Raw genomic sequence first — 21,280 nt, 5'->3', positions numbered from 1 at the left:
AAAGTCCCAAACTTGCAATCTTAACTCTTTTTAATTCGTGCAATGTTTTGCACATGTTGACACATACGTGGTGGCAGAGATCTTCACCCCCCCCCCCCACCGCACATTGGCTTATTTCCAGTAATGTAGCCTGACCTGCTGTTAACCATACAGACAAATAAGTAATCATCATTTAAATGTCTGCATTAACCTATCTGACCTGGCTTCACCCTGTCCCTTTGGCCTATCCGGTTTATCTACAACGTTGAGCTAATTTGTTCTTTCCTCTTTTCAATGAAACTTGTTAACTTGCTCTTTCCACATAAGCTGCCTAACATGCTTAGCGTTGCATTTTTTTTGCTTTTATTTATTCTGATTGCAATAATATTGTTTATAGTACAATCTGAACTTCATCCAAACCAAGATTTTGAAAATATTTACAAATTTCACTGTAGCATACTTTGATTTACTCAAAATATTTAGCAAAAAAACAACTTAACAAGAGTTGGACTTCCAGGTAAAAAGGCAGTTGTCAGCAATATGCCTGACTGAGATTTTTCTCAAGTCTGGAACACTTAGTAAACTACAGCCATCAGGCTCCTGAACCAGTGTGGTTAATTTCAATCACCACTCTGAACTGATTTAGTTTCAAGGATTCTTTATAACCCATGTTCTCAATTTTTTTTTGGATAGTTTGTCTTTGGTTGTTTGTCAATCTTTCTCTTAATGAATAGTATTTCATAAATTTTATTGTATTTCTTTTTTTTGCTGTAAATGCCTGAAAGAAAATTAATCCCCAGGTAGTATTGTACTTTGTACTTATTGCAAAGTATTGTACATATGTACTTTGATAATAAATTTGTTTCTGAAATTTGAACTTTGAAATGTTGAATACAATTGTTTGTAGGTAAATGACTTTTATTACAATGGGAGGCATTTAAAGAGATTCAGAGGACTCGAGCTAAGCATGGCCCTGTGAAGAAGAGTTTGGTGGATATAGAAAGTATACCAATGAAATTAAAAGATAAACTGGGGGAAAAGGACAAAAATAGTGGCAAGGAATATCAAAAAGTTCTAAAGAAGTTGAGAGCCCATTAGGGATCTATAAAAATAGGCCATGTGTGGAAATTGGTTAGACTTTTGACTAATATTGCTGGCTACCTCCACATGTCATTTTTATTTTATTTTGAGATTTAGCACAGTTACTGGCCCTTCCAGCCCAATGAACATGCACCGCCCAATTACACCCATGTGACCAATTAACTTACTATGTCTTTGGAGGAACTCCGAGAACCCAGAGGGAACCCATATGATCACAAAGGGAGCATACAAACTCCTTGCAGACAGCGGAAGGAATTGAACCCGGGATGTTGGCACTGTAATAGCATTATGCTAACAGCTATGATTGTTATTGTTGTTAGGAATGAAGTATGAGGAAATATTGGACAGACAGGCATACTTTATTGATCCCGAGGGAAAATGTATTTCGTTACAGTCGCACCAACCAAGAATAGTGTAGAAATATAGCAATATAAAACCATAAGTAATTAAATAATAATAAGTAAATAATGCCAAGTGGAAATTAGTCCAGGACCAGTCTATTGGCTCAGGGGTCTGACACTCCGAGGGAGAAGTTGTAAAGTTTGGTGGCCACAGGAAGGAATGACTTCCTATGATGCTTGGTGTTGCATCTCGGTGGAATGAGTCTCTGGTTGAATGTACTCCTGTGCCTAACCAGTACGTTATGGACACAATAGGGACTTAGGGAGTTGGGATAGTGTTTCATGTTTACAAAGATGGGTAAATCATGAGGACCAGATGAAATATTTCCCAAGCTGTTAAAAGAAGCAAGAGAGAAATCATAGCAGCATCACCAGTATTTCCAATCCTTGGCTGCAGAAGTGATGAAATACAATCTGAGGACGGTTATTTGAGTTACTTAAGAACAAAAGAAGCAATAATATAAGTATTTTCAGGCCAGTTTGTTAAATTTAGTTTTAGGGGTGGAAGAACTATTCAAATCCATTGCAGTATATAACCTGTTTGTTAGAAAGGCACAAAATAATTACAAACAGTCCATTTGTATGTGCTAACAAAATATAGTGTCTGATTGATCAGTTTAACTGATTTCGGCATGGACTAGATGGGCCAAAGGGCCTTCTTCTGCGCTGTACTCCTCTAAGACTCTATGATGGAAATTCTTGAAGAGGTAACAAGGAGTCAGTTGGGTTCAGTGCATTTGATGTAGCATGGATATTTTTGACAAGGTTCCAGATGACAGGCTAGTCAATATAGTAAGAGCCCAAGCAATTCAGATGTGACAAATGGGATACAAAATTGGCTCAATGCTAGGTTACAAAGATAATGGCTGACAGATGTTTTTGTAAATGGAAGGCTGTATCCAGTTTGGATATTTCAGGACTCACTAAGGTTGCCAAAGTCAAAGTCCAAGTTTATTGTCATAATGCACAAGTACATGAATGCACAGGGGTAATGAAAAACTTGCAACAGCATCAAAGTCAAATAGCATCTTATAAGCTGAATTTAGAAGAAAAATGTAAATCAAACATAACATAAATTTTACAAGAAAGAACACAATTAGAAAAAAAAAGAAAATCCGTTTACTGCATGGTGGTCAAAATTGTCATTATGGTTGTGTTGGTTTGTTCAAGAGCCAAATAGTTGAATGATACTGCCTACTCCTGGCCTAGTTGTAATGTATATTAATAATTTAAAATTAAATATAAGTGGCACAATATAAAAGTTTGCAGATGATACAGAAAAAATAACCATGTGGTCTAAAGTGTGAAGGAAAGTATTAATTAGAGATAGCAACGGACTCGTCAGTTGTGCATAAAAGTGACAATGGAATTCAGTCCAGAAAAGTCTGAGGTACAATAAGGCCGGCAATACAGAATAAACACAGGCATTCTGCAGATGCTGGAAATCTTGAGCATTATACACAAAATGTGAGAGGAACTCGGAAAGTTAAGTAGCAAATATGGGAGCAAGGGGAATGAACAGTTGACCTTGTGGACCGAGACCCTTCATCGGGACTGGAAAGGAAGGTGGATAGAAGTCAGAATACAAAGGTGGACAGTGAGAGATTTGGTGGAACAAAGGGGCCTTGGGCTGTATATTGACAAGGTATTAAAAGTAGCAGCACAGTCTGCGGATTAAGATGCTAATATTTTCCTTTGTCAGCTGATGCAGAGAATAACGGGAGTTATGGAATAGAAGTTATAGAACGTGATAGTACAGATGCAGGCCTTTCAGCCCATCTAGTCAGTACCAAATTAGTAATCTGCCTGGTCCCATCAACCAGCATCCAGACCATAGCCTTCCATATCCCATCCTATCCATGCACCTATCAAAATTAATTTATATTCTACCAGGAGGGACTAATTGGTTCAGGTCTGTTTTCCTTGGAGTTTAAAAGAAGTGAGGATGAACTTACTTAAACATATAAGATCCTAAGGGGGCGTGACAGGATAGAAATCTGAGATGTTTCCACTAGTAGGAGGGTCTCAAACAAGGGGGCATTAGTACAAAATAATGTACTTAGAAACTGTGATGAAAGGTCTAGGCCAGAAACGTTGACCATTCATTATCCTCCATAGATGCTGTCTGACCAGTTGAGTTCCTCCAGCATTTTGTGCTGTAATCATAGTATAAATTACCAGCAAAAAGGTGAATAAATTTAAGGGCCTGTTGAGATAAATCTTAGGCTGCTGTTGGAGGCAAGGGAAGAGATTGCTGACGCTCAGCCCTGTAAAACGCTGGCAAGAAAATGAATTCCAAGGGCATAAATTTACTTTGAACTTTGAAGGTAAGAAGATTTAGAAGAGATTTGAGGAAGATTTTTTTTCACATAGAAAGTGGTTGAAACCTGTAACTCACTACTTGAAGGGAATGTATGGGCAGGTACTTCATAACATTTAGTATGAGTATTACAGATATTTTCAAAATAGGTGTAAGCATAAACCCAGCAGCTACAACCTAATCAGTTTCACCTGAAGAAGCAGCTTGAACTGATAATGATGGTCACTCGAGCAAGAAAGAATCTGGTGGAGGAACTCAGCAACATCTGTTACCAAGTTGCTGTTGGGTTGAGCAACATCTGTAGGGGGAAAGGCACTGTTGACATTCCAGATTGAAACCTGCCACGAGCACAGAGTTCCTCCAGCAGATTCTTTATTGCTCCAGATTCCAGCATCTGCCGTCTCTTCTGTCACTTGAGCAAACACGGATTACTGAAGTGAAGTTATTAAAAAAATTTTAATCGATCATTTGTATGGAGATTGCAATTTAACGGCCAGTTCCTCCCCACCTGGACCTGGTGACTAATATACCTTTGGTGAACCCAACCCACTCATTTTTCCTTTTTAGAATATCAATTTTCAGCCTATCTTAACACACTCTTTGATTTTGGCAGAATCTCTGAAAAACAGATGCATGACAATAGCTTTGAAATGTTCTCAGCCTTCTTGCAGAGAATTCCTTATTCTAACAGGCCCTGCACCACCTCATATTAACTATTTGTTACTTGAGTAGTCACAAAGGACTTTTTGATTTCTTTATTTGTTAGTTGTGGTCAACTGTCAAGTTCCTTTTTTTGTCCGTATTTTTAAGCTTTTCTGACTTTACTTTCTTGTATTTGGCTTGATTCCCGTGTGTTCTGAAAGTTATCATTCGCCATTTGAAATTTGTCTGGAGGTTGAAGCCCCTGGGTTGGTAGGTCCCGATGTCAGCACGTCTGAGTGCCTGGGGCCCAGATGTCTGGAGGTCAGAGGCCGGAGGCAGCCTGCCCTGGGTTGGAGGTTCATCGGTGTGTGAGGGTGGGCAAGGGGCTTGTTTTGCTGTTGGTGTTTTGGCTTGTTTTTGTTGTTGCTGCTTGTGTTGTTCTGTTGAACATTGTGAGCATGCTTTGTTGGTGCAGGTTGCCCCAGCACACCCTTCAGTTGTGTCAGTTGTTAATGCAAACATCACATTTCACTCTATGTTTCGATGTCCATGTGATAAATAAATAAATCTGAAATCCCTCTTTCCGTTTTACCTTACTCTGCATATCTTTTGGTCAGAGGGGAGTCCTGGTTTTGGTTGCTCAATCCTTTTCCCAGGTGGGAATGTAGCTGGACCATACCCAAGTTATTTCCTCTTTAATAGGTGACCTTTGTTCTATTATATCTTTGCCTGCCAATTTTTGATGTCGGTTTACCATTCTGAAAATTGGCTCTTCAATGAAGCACTCTCTCAGTCCAGATTATCTTTGTCCTCTTTTACAGCTAATCTACAGTTTATGAATATCAAAACATTGCGGATGCTGGAAATCTGAAATAAAATCAGAAAATGCCAGAAACACTCACCAGATGAAGCAGCATCTATGGAAAGACAAACAGAGTAAAGGTTTGAAATTACAGACCCTTCATTGTGAACCTTTATCTTCAACCTTACCCAGATTTAATTTAAATCTTAAATTCTGACACCTGTTCCCTAAGTGCTCCCCTACCAAACTTGATTCACTTGTTCCGAGGTGGATCAATATCCAGCAAAAGCTTTTTCCTTGCTGGTCTAGAAGAAAGTGTTTTTGAATGCACTTAAGAAATTCTTCCCCCTTCTTTGCTCTTTACAATATTATCATGCTGTATCTGAATTAGGACCATTGTATATCCATTATCACTGCCTTATAGTTCTTGCAGCTCTAGTAAAAAACCAGCCTCCATATCTTCTTACTGAATAATGGCCTATAGAAAACACTTTTAATATTTCTTAACTGTATGCAAATAGATTGTATCCCTGATTCTCAAGGAAACACTCCCTCTGAAGCAAGGAAATAGTCTCCTTAAATTTAACATACCCAGTCAGGTTCAGATTCATTTATTATTATTCAGTCCTTCCTTTCATTCCTGACCTTTCCTAATCTTATTGGTTCCTTAATGTTGTTATAGCCAGGGGTAGTAATGGGGACAAGCTCCCACTACCCATTAAATGCTCTCAATGGTGTGTGACTCAAATAGCCTCTGACAGCCAAGTCCAGCTCCGGGCCTTCACATGTTGGTTAGCTACTTAGCCCAGTGGAACTATTTCTACTGGCAGGAGAAGGGGCAAAGGCAGGTTACTGGTGCCTTAAAACCAGTTGCTTCGGGCAGATTGGGCTCGTCAGCTGTGGTTGGCAGCTCATCTGGGAGAAGGAAAACTCTGATCTTCCTCTGCTTAGCGACTGTACCCACTCCTGCAAAAGGCTTTGGGAGTAAACTCCAAAGGAAAAATTCAGAGCTGGAGTTCTATGTTGAGCTCAATACTGACTGGTAACTCCTGTGACGCTGCTGGTGCCAAACGGTATCGCCTTTCCTTTAGATTCATCAGATGTGTGGAGAGGAGTTTCCAACATGGGCAACAGCTTGCTTTCCATATTGTACTGCAGGTTTATGTATCTCAACAGCTAGGAAGCAACATTCTTGGTCAACTCTGACCAACGGAGACCTCTGAGGTTGTTTCCAGGAATGTTTAGTGCCTAGTGATATTCTACTTCGCAGTGCTGGCTAGTTGAATGTCCTAGTCTTATTTATCAAGCTTTGCCCTTATACATTCATGTTCTTACATCTTATCTTGTGGCTTAGTCTCTTCCCTTCTAATACTCTACTTTTTCTTTCTCTAGTTCTCTGTCTCATCCAAACCTTTGTTGACGTTATATCTTCTTTCCAATGCTGTGTGCTGATTCCCATCCCCCTGCTAAATTAGCCTAAAGCCGCACACTCAGTACTGGTGAATTCATCTGCAAGGGGTTGCTTTGGCAATGATTAGATGGCTGTCTGTTGATGCCGAGCGTTGATTTCTGTGTGGAGATGTTGTATTTTTGTATATTAAAGAATACTAGTGTATTCTTTAGTTGTGTGGGGAGACAAAAGGTTGCTGATGCTAGAGCAAAAAACAATGTCCTGGAGAAACTCAGCAAGTCAGGCAGCATCAATAGAGGGACATAGATAGTCAACGTTTTGGGTTGATTGACCCAGACAGCTCAAGGAAATACTCCCACTGAAGCACTGCAATATTCTCCTTCATACTAAACGAGATCTTCCTGATCTTTCTTTAGCTTAATGTTTCCAGAAGAGTTTCATATCTGAGATGGTAGATTTTTAACCCAATCTTCTAGATGCAGTGTCTCAACCTAAAACATCGACTGTCCACTTCCCTCTTCAGTTGTTGCCTAACCCGCTGAGTTCCTCCAGCAGTTTTTTTTTTGCATTTCTTTAATTATAAATTGACGACTGCATTGGTGTTTCTTCATACATCCGTCCTGAGCTTGGCAATTTCATCAATTTTGCCTCTAGCTTCCACCTTGCCCTTAAATTCACTTGGTCCATTTCTGACACCTCTGTCCCCTTTCTCGATCTCTCTGTCACCATCTCTGGAGACAAACTGTCAACTGATATTCTTTATAAATCTACCGATTCCCACAATTATCTTGACTATACCTCTTCCCACCCTGTCTCCTGTAACAATGCTATTCCCTTTTCTCAGTTGCTTTGACTCTGTTGCATTTGTTCTCAGGATGAGGCTTTCCTTTCCAGGATATCAAAGATGTCCTCCTCCTTCAAAGAACAGGCTTTCCCTTCCTCCACCTTTGATGCTGTCTTCACCCAGATCTCCTGCATTTCCCAAATATCCACACTCACCCAATCTTTCCATTCCTCTTGGCCTTTACCTATCACCCCATGAGCCTCCGCGTCCAACACATCAACTTCTGCCATTTCTGAAGGGATCCTACCATCAAACGCACCTTTACTCCCCCCTCCCCCCACAGCTTTCTGCACTCAATTTCTTAAACACTCCAGAGAAAAACACAGAAAATGTGCGGGATCTCAGCAAGTCGGGCAACATCTGTGGAGGGGAATAAACAGTCAATGTTTCGGGCCGAGAATCTTCATCAGTGGAGGAAATGAAGGATGCCGAAGGAAGGGTTGTGTGGACTATTTATTCTCCTCCACAGAAGCTGCCTGACTTGCTGAGTTCCTCCAGCACTCATGTTTAATTTCTTGTCTTTCTGCTACCTGTGTCAGACAGCTGCAGGTTTGAGCGCAAGGATCTCTTTTGTAGACTGTGAATGAACAATATAACTGACACATTTTGCAATTGTTTGAAAGGCATTACTGCAATGCCGTGAAGTTTTGAAGGAACAAGATGTTCTGAATACAATTGTAAATTGAATGGTTAAAGAACTTTGCTGTACTGGTTATTCATTCAATATGCACATTGTAGCACAGATTAATAACTGTGGAAATCTCAAATATGTTTATTTTGTTTACTGTATCAAGTAATTAAGATAATACATCTTATTTACTTTTATCTGCATTCTATCAGACATACTTAGCCCCTTTGGGCCTATGAGCATGAATAGCAATTAGAGGAAATGCTGGCTGCACAAGGAATTATAGGAAACATAGTATAGGATTTATGATTTCTCCACCAAAACATTCTAGTACAAGGTTTTGCCTTTCCAGATAACAAATCTTGTTCAATGAATGCACTGTAATCCTAGTCCCAATGCCACTAGGATTCTAGTTTAACCCATTTATTTACTTTTATTTCATTATTACTGCATGGTAACAAACCATTCCGACACAAAGAGTACATGCCACCCATGTGACCAGTTAACCTACTAGCCTGTATGTCTTTAGAATGTGGGAGGAGACCAGCGCACCCGGAGGAAAGCCACGCCTTAACAGGGAGATTGTGCAAACTTCTTACAGCAACTAAATTGAACCAGTGTCACCAGCGCTGTAATAGCATTATGCTAACCACTATGTTGGGTCAGCTGGTGGTGTAGTGGGATCAGCACTGGTCTTCAAGGCAGATGGTCCTGAGTTTGAATCCAGCCAGGTCCCAACCTGGGCAGCAGCAGTACCTGCGCGGAAGAAAGGCCTGGCAATCTACTTTTGTATCTTACCGTGAAAACCCTATGGACTCTGTGAAGTCACGAAGACTCGGACTCGACTAAAAAACGACTGAACAGCACCAAAAACAACTGCTCTGCTACAGTGCTACCCCAAATAGTGATTGAAGCTTTACAACAACAGTTTGTATCTTGCAGTATTTTTAAAGTATGAAAATTTTCAAGTCATTTCATACAAAAATAAGTAAAACTTTAGTTCATGAGCCCTACAAGTTCCCACTGGACACAGCCTTCCATTTGCAAAAAAAAAATGTCTACCTTTATTTCTGCTACATGGACCTGAATCAATTTTGGATCCAATTTGCCATTTAAAGAAACATTCATCATTATCATTATGTGCCATGTCATATGATGTAGGCGATCATGGTCTTCCATGACCATGATTGTTCTTGGCAACTTTTTCCAGAGAAATGGTTTGCCATTGCTTTCTTTTGGGCGGTGTCATTACAGGATGCGTGGCCCAACCAGTATCAATGTTCTTCAGATATTGTCTGCTTGGCATCAGTGGTCGCATAACCAGGACCTGTAATATGCACCAACTGCTCACAACCATCCACCACCTGATCCCATGGCTTCACATGACCCTGATCGGGAGGCTAAACAGGTACAACACCATGCCCGAGGATGACCTTCAGGCTAGTGGAGAGAAGGAGCGCCTTGCATCTCTTTTGGTAGAGACCTATCTCCAACCCGCCATAGAAGAAAGACAATTATTGATGAATGTCTTAAAGGGTAACATGCAGAGCAGAGAGACTTAAGGAGGGAATCTCAGACTGCTGGGCCAAATCAACTGAAGGCGGATCTACTAAAGAAGAGTTTAAATAAACCTGAAGAGGGGCGTGGTAAGAAAAGAGGATGCACAGAGAAATCTGAGTGTATAGAGTTTATAGAAATAGGAAAGGGTGAGGAATTGTGCAAAGTATGACAATACTTTAGATTGTTTTAATGATCCAGCTTTCACCATCTGCTCAACCAGAGATTCACCACCCTCTGAAAGAAGAAATTTCTATCTAGACCCACAGGAAACTGCAGATGCTGTCAGTGATTTTCTATCTACAGTATATGTGGATGGAATTCAAGATGGACTCCATTTCTCACCAATTAAAGTAACAAGGAAGGATTGATATTAACAAGGATGAGAGCAGACGGTGAGCAGGTGTTCAGTGTCATCTGCCTAAGAGTGACCGGTCCGGTCTCTCGCTCGCTGCTGCCAGAGGGATGGTACCAGAATCCTGGGTCTTGGGCAAGGTTTAATCGACGTGGTTTGGGGATTGGACTCTGGTAGCTCGTGTTATCATGTGTTTCCGGTTGCTTCATTTTCTGTTGTGGTTTTGTATGCTTTTGATTGGGGCGGCCTGCAATCGATGAACAATACAGCGCTAGATTGAACTGAGCTGAGCTGAAACTGAACATTCGGGGAGTGCTTCGAATACTTAGTGGTTTGATGCTATATATTTTGTGTTTCCTGCTCTTTTTTTGCCATTTGCACGTTTTGTTTTCTTTAATGCATTAGGGGTTTGATATTTTGCTTTGAAAAGGTTCAATGGTTTTCTTTGTTACGTGGCTGTCTGTAGGAAGACAAATCTCAGGGTTGTATACTGCATATGTACTTTGGTAATAAATGTACTTGTAGACCTTGAATTATTAATGTTAAGGGTTGAAACTAGCTTTAAATGGAAAGTAGGGAGACATTTAACTTTTAAGATTGTATATTGGAAGTATTCGTGCAGCACAACTCCACTTGGTGATGACACACTGAGGTCTGCTGTAAAAGATGGACCAAAGCAAGCTGGGTTCATTGTTGGACTGAAGTCTACATTGCAGTTACGACACACATCTCAGTTGCTTGCAGTGAAATTTGTATTTATTAGTGCAAGCATTATTTATGTACTCCTAAAATGAGAGAAATGTTAATGAGTATGAGTAGATAAGCAAAAGTAAGTTTCAAATTCGGGTACAGATTCAGTTTTATTTTTCACATCTTCCATAATACATAAAGTGAAATGTGTCATTTGCATTAACAACCAGCTCACCCAAGGGTTTGCTGGGGACAGCCCGCGAAGTTATCTTTATTTATGCATGCATTAATAGTGTACTCAAAGGAGCATAATGCTAACTTACAGTGAAGACTATTCTGAAAGAAAGTGTTTCCTGATTTGGTCTAAATTTTAAGATTGACATTTACAGGTGATTCAAAACAACTAAATTAGCACAATATCAGGAAACTAATCTTGACACAAAGAGCAATGATTGATGTTGCACTGATATTTTTCCCTTTTTAATACTTGAATCGAAAGATTTTAAACAGCAAACGTGACAGGAAATATTGAGGAGACTTCACTCAAATGTAGAGCAGCAGAGATGGTTTAGCAGTAAGCGATAATTTTTAATAATAACAAGACAAGATGAGGGGTCACAAAATGAGAGAACCAATATTTAACATTACAAGGCAATAAAGTACAGTAACTAAAGGCTGGGAGCACATGGTTTAGATTGGCTGGTTTGTATGCATGCACAGGGATTGTGGATGACAGCAGGGTTTAAATAGGCTGCAGGTTTGATGAGTTGGAAATGAGCGGTAGGTGACTCCTGTTAGCTAGGAATGCCAGCATATGCAAGCCTGAGAAGACCTCTCCTCACGCAGACCAGGACAATCCAAGCGGGTCTGGTAGAACCCCTCGATGAACAATAGATCCAAGATGTAACTGGCCAGCACTCAAAATCTCTCCTTCGGGGCATACCCTTCCCATTCAACCCATCCTGTCCATGATGACGTGATTCCAGCAAGCGGTAAAACCATGCACAGGGGACCACTTTGCATCATCCTAGTTTCTGGAATTGCAGGCTCAGATGGGTTGAGTGATCCATGGACAATGGGCTTGAGGCAGGACACATGGAAGATAGGTGTGATCCTGAAGGGTTGGTGGCAGCTGGAGACGGTGAGTAACTGGTTTGATGCAATGGGTCATCTTTTTTATAAATTTTCTTTAATTGAATTTTCGAATGGTTACAGAAGGAAAAGAAAATTATCAACCCTTCCCCCCCCCTTAACCCCTCCTCCCTAACATATCCCTGTAGAAGGAGAAAAAAGAAGAGAAAAAAAAAGAAAAGAAAGAAAGAAAGAATGCCTGGATATCGGAAGATCCCCACATGCTCCATGGAGTTCATACTAGCTTTAGTATACATATTTATTTCTTTCCCCAAATAACCAATAATTTTATCTTCGGAGCACCTATATATTTAATCCTATCTTTTGTAAATAAGGGCGCCAAATTTTCAGAAATATTTCATATTTATCTCTTAAATTATAAGTAATTTTTTCAAATGAAATGCAGCTAAAAACTATATCTATTTTCATTTTCTTAATGTATGTTAAAATTCTTTTTCTTTTCACCAGTCCATTAAGCCCATTAACATTAAAACTTTAAAAATTCAGTAAATTAGTCATTATTTTTAACAGGGTTACTCCAGTCTATAATAATACCTAACTTTTCAACTTTCGTAGTACCTTGGGGAATTTTTAAAAAATTCTCCGTGTTGCTATGTGTCTCTCCCCCCCCCCAATTGTCCAGGCAAAGAAAGAAAGATTAAAGAAAAATAGATTATAAAGAAAAAAAAATACCCCCTACTAATGTTGTGAATAAAAAAAACACAACATTACCCCCCTCTGTTGTACGGGTCATGGCGATCGCCATGATTACACACGTGAATCCCGTAGCAATCGATCCGAAGCTCCCCCGTAACATAAAAAAGTATATATAAGAGAAGAAAAAATAATATCACTACTCTCGATTAATATTTCTCAAATTTTTACCTTTCTCCCCCTGTATCATATAATTAAGAATATATTTAAATATTCTTCTGTCCTTAAACATCCATCAACTCCATTCACTGTCCCTGTCTTCATCTTTAATCCGTTTCACTTTTAAATCTTTGGCTGTGGTTAGCAAATATTTGGGAGTTCTTGTGCAAATTCTTCCGCATCCCGATAATCAGTAAAAGATCTTCTTTTTCCGTCATCCAAAAAAATTATCAGGGTTGCCGGGTGGCGCAATATAAATTTATAACCCTTTTCCCATAAAACTTTTTTCGCTGGGTTAAATTCCTTCTTTCTCTTCAAAAAGTCATAACTTATATCAGGATAGAAAAGAACTGTTTTCCCTTCTATCATCAATGGCCCGTTTCTCTTTCTGGCACGTTGGGCAGCCGCCTTCAGGATCTTTTCTTTATCTTGATACCTTAAGCATTTTATCAAGATTGATCGTGGGTTTTGATCAACTTGAGGTCTTGATCTTAAGGCTCTGTGAGCCCTTTCAATTTCAATTAACTGGGTTCCTTCTTGCATTTCCAAAATTTCTGGAATCCATTTTTGAAAAAAATGTATTGGATCCTCTCCCTCTATAACTTCTTTAAGTCCAACAATCTTAATATTATTTTGTCTGCTAAAATTTTCAAGTACATCCACTTTTTCCAACAACCATTTTCTTTCTGATGTCCAGGCAGAAATATTATCTTCCATTTTATTCACTCTATCAATGGTGTTTCCCGTTGTTTCTTCCAAGTTTTTAATTTTCTTGTCCATTTTGTCCTGTCTTTTCATCATTTTATCAAACATAATCTTCATATTTTTAATATCTTTTTTATTACTTTTAATGTTTTTAATTTATGCATTATTTGCACCAAAGATTTTTTATGTCTCCAATATCACCTCCAACCTCTTCCTGTTGCTCTTCTTTGTTTGTCTCTTCATCTTCGTCTGATTTATCCAGAGAATCTGATTCCACCTCATATTCACTTTCACTTTCAGTTCCGATCATAGCTGGGATTTGTAGTTTGGGTTGCTTGTGTTTGCGCATGCCCCTTCCTTCACGCATGCGCAATTCCTGTTGCTCTTTTTTTTTGGAAACGGTTGATGTTGCCGCAGTTTCCTGTTCTGTATCGCCGGAGGTAAAATGCACTTGAGCCCGAGGCTCTTTCATGGTGGCCGGCCTTGATTCTTTTCCAACTTGTGTTGTCTTCAAAGTAGTAGTTTTCTTCTGCTTCTGTTTAGGAGACATATCTTAAGACAATCCTGAGTAGTTTATAAGTAATTTTTAAAAAGTATTTACTAACTTTTCTTCACTTAAACATTATTTTACTGGTTTTTTACGGGAGAGCTGGATTTCCACGTCTCGATCCTACGTCGTCACGTGACGTCCCCCGCAATGGGTAATCTTAAAGGGACTAATGAACTTCGACCAGAGCTTACGGGAGTTGGTGCACGGGGGCAGATCGTGGGTGGACAGTCAGACCAGAGGAGTGTGGCTGAGCACTGATAGCAGTTAGCCAGGCAGCAGTAGGCATGGTTAGCAGCTAAGGATGGCCCTCCATGCTCTCTTCCAAGTATTTCGTCAGTGGTGAGCCACGGCCCTGGGGGAAGGAACCTCCACCGTTGGCTCTTCTGCGGAAAACAATGAGGGTTGGTAGCCATGAAAACACTTCAAAGAGTGGCATACCCTTGGCAGAGATTGTGGGACAGCTCGAGCAGATAATCAGTGGTTTCTAGCTGCCTCCAGATTGTCTGCTCATGTTGGTGGATGACTTGCTTTAGGCAAGTATTTTCAATTGGCAGTTCACTCATCCTGTCAAAAGTACAGAGGAAGCTTGACTCAAATGCAGAGCAGTGAAGATGATTTAGCAGTGAGGGATAACTTTAATATTAAACTACAAAATAATGAGCCACAAGGGGCCACAAAATCAAGAGAGAACAGATATTTAACAAAAAAAAGCAACAAGGAAAATGAAGGTTGAGATTAGCTGGTTCGTATGAGTGAATAAAGATTGTGGCTGAGAGCCAGGTTTAAATAGGCTGCAGGTGATCAGCTGGCGATGAATAGCAACTGATTCCTGTTAGCTGGGTGGAGGCTGGGAGGGACCTTTAGGTGCAGGCCTGACAACCAATTTCATGTATTGCTATTTCAGTGAATTAATATTACACACGAGGTAGTACATAATAAGCTACAACTTAAAAACTGAGTGATTGTTTAGGGGAAATATGCTATGTTGGCACTGGAAGCATGGCGACTCTTGCAGGCTGCACCTAGCACATCTTCAGGCTGTGATGGTTGTTGATGCAAACGATGCATTTCACTATGTTTCGATGTACATGTGACAAATAAAGATATATTTTACCTTTTAAAATACAGGACAATTGCTTGATCAGCTTAATCACAATACCTCATCTTGACAATAGCTGATTTCTTCGTCAAATTTGACTTTTACAACTCCTTTATAACATGATAAAAGGGAGTGTATATTGAGGTTTGCTGAATTTTCTAATTGCTGTAAAGTGTGACTTTAATCTGATGACAGAACAGGTAATCGAAATTCAAAATAAAATTTATTATCAAAGTATGTATATGTCACCATATACTACCTGAGATTCATTTTCTTGCAGGCCTTCATAGAACCAATAAATACAGAAAAATCAATGAAAAATTACACACAACCAATGTGCAAGAACAGAGAAACAGCTATGCAAATACATAAAAACAAATAATAATAATAATAATAATATAAGTAAATAACTAATACTGAGAACATGACTTGGAAAGACTTTGAAAGTGAGTCCAGAGGTTGTGGAATCACCAGGTGGGCCCTCTGCCCTGGTTGATCTACTCGTTTTAGCAGCCTTCCTCAACTATGTTCAGTCTTCACAACTACAGCTTTTATTCAGGAGTATCGTTTATGTGTAGAAGGTATTTGGCTCAAGTCATGGTTCAAAATGAATCAATCAACTTTATACACAGAGCCAAGTATTCATCTCCATTGCAGTAGAGTTGTTTGACCAAAACATATGCGGTTTGTCAATTTCCCTTCTATTTGGTGTTCTTCAGTCTATTTATGCAGTTCAACAACATATTAACTTCATTGGGAATTGATTCAGCTGTTTTGATTGCACCATGATATGTGTGTTGGCAGTTTATTCTTTCACTTCACTCTTGTCTAGATTAAATTTTATCTGCCATTGTCCCTATGTGGAAAGTATATCCATTTTATTCCTTATATAATGAACTGCCTCTTCTAATTTCACAATAGTCCCACACACCAACATCTCTCCTTGGTCAATCACCTCGCTCTGACTTTCTATGTGTTAGTAACATTAATATGTTTAGCACCTATCCCTTAAGTATTTCAACTAGTACCCTGCTCCTCCTCCAGTTGAACACTCAAACAAGTATTCATTGTTTCCTACCCTTCAGCCAATGTCTTACTCATTCGGAAATTACTCTGAACCCCTACAGTGTCTGATGTCACCATGTAACTTACACTGTCTATGTTAAACTACTTTCTTCAACCAATTGCTAGAAATAACTGCAGAAAGTTGGGCCGTCTCCAAAAGGACAACAACTTCTGTATAAACAATTTCTGCTTCTATGCCTGCATGCTTCTTAAACATCAGGTGGTCAGAACAAATAAAAATGCAAGTCTATTGTACTTACCCCTAGCTGGCTGGCATATTAAATGCAGAGAAAGGATCTTTCTCAGGTTATTCTGTATGAATCAATGTATTCTCAATGAGGAAAAGATCAGAGGGTATAAAGGAGGGATCAGATGAGGATGGGCTTGGAGGATGTGAACTCTTAGAACTTGCTGTATTTAATTCTCTCTCTATGGAGCAGCCATGTACTCACAGGGGAGGATGGTTCATCTGTATCTTCCTGAAGTCCAGAATGATTTCCTTTGTCTGCTCCACGTTCAGGCTTAGGTTGTTCTTCTTACACCAATCCTTAATCCACCAGCCACTTCATTTTCTCTCTATGCGCCATCTTATCATTGTTCTTGGCAAGGCCAGCCACTGGTGTGTCATCTGCAGACTTGCTGACACGGTTTGAGCTGACACAGTTTGTGACACAGTCCTGATTCAGCAGCATGAACAGCAGCAGGCAGCATTGGGGATCCATGGGAACAGTGTCCCACAATTATTCTGCAAAGAAAAAATATATAATCAGAGTTTATGGATACATATACAACTACAACATCCACCCCATCTAATCACCCACAGCTTCCCACCACAAGAAAGAAGAATTGGGAAATCCTGTTATGGAAGTTATAGAATATATGGAAGAAAAGGATTAGAAATCAGGATGAGTGGCCAAATCAGACCTTAAGAGCTTGGCTTAGATATAATTGAAAAATAAAGATAAAGATTGGCTTTATTTGTCACATGTACATCGAAACATACATGGAAATGCGACATTTTGTGTCAACGACCAGTGCACCCCGAACACTGTGCTGCGGGCAGCTTGCAAGTCTCGCTATGGTTCCGGTGACAACATAGTTGCTCACAACTCACTAACCTTGATGAAAGGCCTTGATAGAGTGGATGTGGAAAGGATGTTTCCTATGGTGGGGTAATCTAAGAACAGAGGACACAGTCTCAGAATAGAGGGGCATCCTTTTAGAGAACGGAGGTGAAGAGGAATTTATTTAGACGGGGGTCAATCAGTGGGATTCTTTGCCACAGGCAGTTATGGAGGCCAAGACTTCATGTATATTTAAGGCAGTGGTTGTAGACTCTTGATTGGTCAGGCTATGAAGGGAAATGGGGAGAAGTCAGGAGATTGGGCCTGAGAGGAATATTGGATCAGTCATGATGAAATGGCGGAGCAGACTTGATGGACCAAAAGGCCTAATTCTGTTCCTATACCTTACGGCCTTAAAGTCTCATGGTTATTCCAAAGACGCACGGGTTAGTAGATTAGTCGGTCACATGGATGTAATTAATTGACATGGGCTCATTGAGGTGAAGGGGCCTGTTACCATTCTGTACCTCAAAATCAGGGGTTCCCAACCTGGGTTAATGGTAGGGGTCCATGGCATAAAAAAGGTTGTGGATCCCTGCTTTAAATAAGTTAAAATCATGTCAGACTTATCGGGACAAAATACCATCTGCTATTGCTCGGCCAATCTGATCAATTAATCAATGTCATCCTATAGCTTATAACTATCCTCTTTGGCATCTGTTCCCTGATTTGGTCCACATTTCTCTTTAGGCATAGAATCACTGAAGAATGATCAAATGATGTTCAGAGCTGGAAGAGGATGGAGGAGGAGGAAAGAGAGAAAGGCTCTCAGTAAACAGAATGAGAATGCGATTTATTATCACTGACATTTATTGTGAAATTTGTTTTGCAGTTGCAGTACAATGCAAGACATAAAAATGACAATAAATAACAATAAAAAATAAATATTGTAGAAGATAACATTATCGATCATGGACACTTACGGACAGATCTTCTACTTGAACGTACCTACCTGTGCCAAAGTCTTGGGTGCATACATATAGCTTAATTTTATGTATTGCACTATACTGCTGCCAAAAAAAGCTTGTGATGTATGTGAATGATGATAACCCTGATTCTGATATGGGTCTCCAATGTGGACTGAGAGTGGGAAGGAGGCCGGGAGAGGGGAATTTTGGTTGGGAAAAGGGGAAGGGAGAGGGGGTGGGAGCAGGAAGCACCAGAGAAGCATTCTGTAATGATCAATAAACCAGTTGCTTGGAATCAAATTACCTTGTTTGATGTCTTAGGGCTGGGTGAATCTGCACCTACACCATCCCTTCGCCCCTGGCACTTCTTCTCTGCCTCCTGCCCCACACCCCTCCCGTGGCGCTCCATCCTCACCATCCCAAACGTCCTCTGCTCCTGCCAGATTTACAAACTTGCTCTCCGTTCCACATTGACAAACACATTACTGTGCAAAAGTTTGAGGCACCCTAGCTATATGCATGTGCCTAAGACTTTTGCACAGGACTGTACATAGATAGCCCATAAGACATAGGAGCAGGAGTAGGCCGTTTGCTCCGCTGTTCAATCATGGCTCATCCTTTTTTTCCCTTCTCAGCCCCACTCCCTGGCCTTTTCCCGATAACCTTTGATGCCATGTCCAATCAAGAAACTTCAATGTCTGTCTTAAATACACCCAATGACCAGGTCTCCACAGCTACCTGTGGTGACAAATACCACAAATTCACCACCCTCTGGCAAGAGAAATTTTTCTGCATCAGTGTTTTAAATGGTCACCCCTCTATCCTGAGGCTGTGCCCCCTTGTGTTAGACTCCCCCACCATGGGAGACATCCTTTCCACATCTACTCTGTTTAGGCCTTTCAACGTTTAAAATGTTTCAATGAAATCCCCCCCTCATCCTTCTAAATTCCAGTGAGAACAGACCCAGAGCCATCAAACACTCTTCATATGATAACCCTTTAATTCCTGGAATCCTGCTTGTGAACCTCCTCTCCAATGTCAGCACATCTTTTCTTCGATGAGGAGCCTTAAACTTTTCACAGTACTCAAGGTGAGACTCTTGGTGTGTTCTGCACAAGGACTCCCAAGTCCCTTTGCATCTCAGATTTTTGGATTTTCTCCCCGTTTAAAAAATAGTCCGCACATTTATTTCCACTAGCAAAGTGCACGACCATGCATTTAACAACATCGTATTTCATTTGCCATTTTTTTTGCCCATTTGCCTAACCTGTCTAATGCCTTCTGCAGCTTACCTTTCCCTCAACACTACTTGCCCCTGCACCTGTCTTTGTATCATCTGCAAACTTGCAACAAAACCATCCATTCCATCAAAAAATCATTGACATACAGCATAAAAAAAAGTGGTCCCAACACTGACCCCTGTGGAACACCACTAGTCACTGGCAGCCAACCAGAAAAGGATCCTTTTATTCCCACTCGCTACCTCCTACCAATCAGCCAATGCTCCAAACATGCCAGTAACTTTCCTGTAATACCATGGGCTCTCAACTTGATAAGCAGCCTCGTGTGTGGCACTTTGTCAAAGGTATTCTGAAAGTCCAAATGTACATTCCCTTTATCTATCCTACTTGTAATCTCCTCAAAGAATTCCAACAGGTTTGTCAGGCAAGATTTTCCCTTAAGGGAACCATGCTGATGTTGTCTTATCTTGTCCTGTGTCACCAAGTACTCCATAACCTCATTCTTAACGAATGACTCCAACGTCTTCCCAACAACTGAGGTCAAGTTAACTGGTCTATAATTTCCTTTCTGCTGCCTTCTTCCTTTCTTAAAGAGTGGAGCGACATTTGCAATTTTCCAGTCCTCTGGCACCATGCCAGAGTGCAAAAAATTTCTGAAAGATCATTACTAATGCTTCCGCAATCTCTATCTCAATTTCTATGGATAGGAACGGCTTAAGTAGTTATGGGCCAAACATTGGCAATGGAAGCAGGTTGATTGTGCTGCTTACTTGACATGGACAAGTTGGGCCAAGGGATCTTATTTTATTTTATTTAGCGATACACCATGGTGGCAGGTCCTTTTGGTCCAACAAACCTGTGCAATCCATTTAGACCCATGTGACCAATTAACTGACTAACCTGTACATCTTTGGAATGTGTAGTTGCTGGAAGATACTCATGGGGAGAACATACAATTTCCTTACAGACAGTGGCAGGAATTGAACACAGGTTGCTGGCACTTTGTCATGATGAGCGTAACACTAACAGTACCATGCTGTCCCAAATTCTCTGCTGTATTGTCTAGGACTCTGGCAATGCTACCATGACTACCAAATCTTACTATCTCATCACTGATGACATAGCTATTGACTTAACTCCATGATCCATGGAAAATGATGGACTATGAAGGCTCCTCCACAGACCATGTTTACAGCTGATCGTTGGTCTGTGAATAAATAATTCTGTGGGCAGATAACAAGCAGATTACTGGCAGAATGAAAGTAAAGAAAAAAAGATGAACGATTAGTTTTATTTTTCACGTGTATTGAAATATTGAAAAACACACTGAAATGTTTCATTTTGTCAGTCCAATTTTGTGCTGAGCGCAGTCTGCAAGCATTGCCATGCTTCCAACGCCAACATACTATGCCCAGAACATACTAACCATAACCTGTACATCTTTGGAACAGAGAAAACATACAGACTCCCTATAAACAGTGACGGGAATTGAACCCCGGTTGCTGGCGATATAAAGCATTATGCCAACTGCTACTCTATCATGCTGTACGTGGAGGAATAGAGTGGAATTACAATATAAATAAAGTCATCTTATTACCCCCTGCCATAAATTTTTTGCAATGCATGTCCAAAGGGTCTCCTAGACCCTGTATTTGAGTTTCATTTCTCCATCTCCTCCATCCAATTCCAATGCAGCTTCATAAAAGCATGGGGCCTGCTCTTTCTCAAGTTTCATCATTAATATATCTTTTTTCACAAGTGCTTTCTTAGAGATGAAATAGGAAAGAAAGCTAGCCAATGATATAAAAAAGGATACAAAATGTTTTTTTCTGATTTATAAAGCGTAAAAGAGAG

At 40.2% G+C, this 21,280-nt stretch overlaps 1 long non-coding RNA gene across 1 annotated transcript in view; it reads left to right on the top strand.

Moving 5' to 3' along the window:
• The window catches only part of LOC140713819 (uncharacterized), a 106,569-nt gene that overhangs the window by 327 nt on the left and 84,962 nt on the right, over positions 1–21,280 (top strand). The window contains exon 2 of the long non-coding RNA XR_012095737.1: positions 5,265–5,385. This is a non-coding gene — a long non-coding RNA (uncharacterized lncRNA). The remainder of the gene's footprint in view (positions 1–5,264; positions 5,386–21,280) is intronic.

This window comes from Hemitrygon akajei, chromosome 20 (assembly GCF_048418815.1).
Source record: "Hemitrygon akajei chromosome 20, sHemAka1.3, whole genome shotgun sequence".
In the NCBI taxonomy this organism is placed as follows: domain Eukaryota; kingdom Metazoa; phylum Chordata; class Chondrichthyes; order Myliobatiformes; family Dasyatidae; genus Hemitrygon; species Hemitrygon akajei.
The sequence above is the reverse complement of the archived record's forward strand: the minus strand, read 5'-3'. Positions and strand labels throughout refer to the sequence as shown.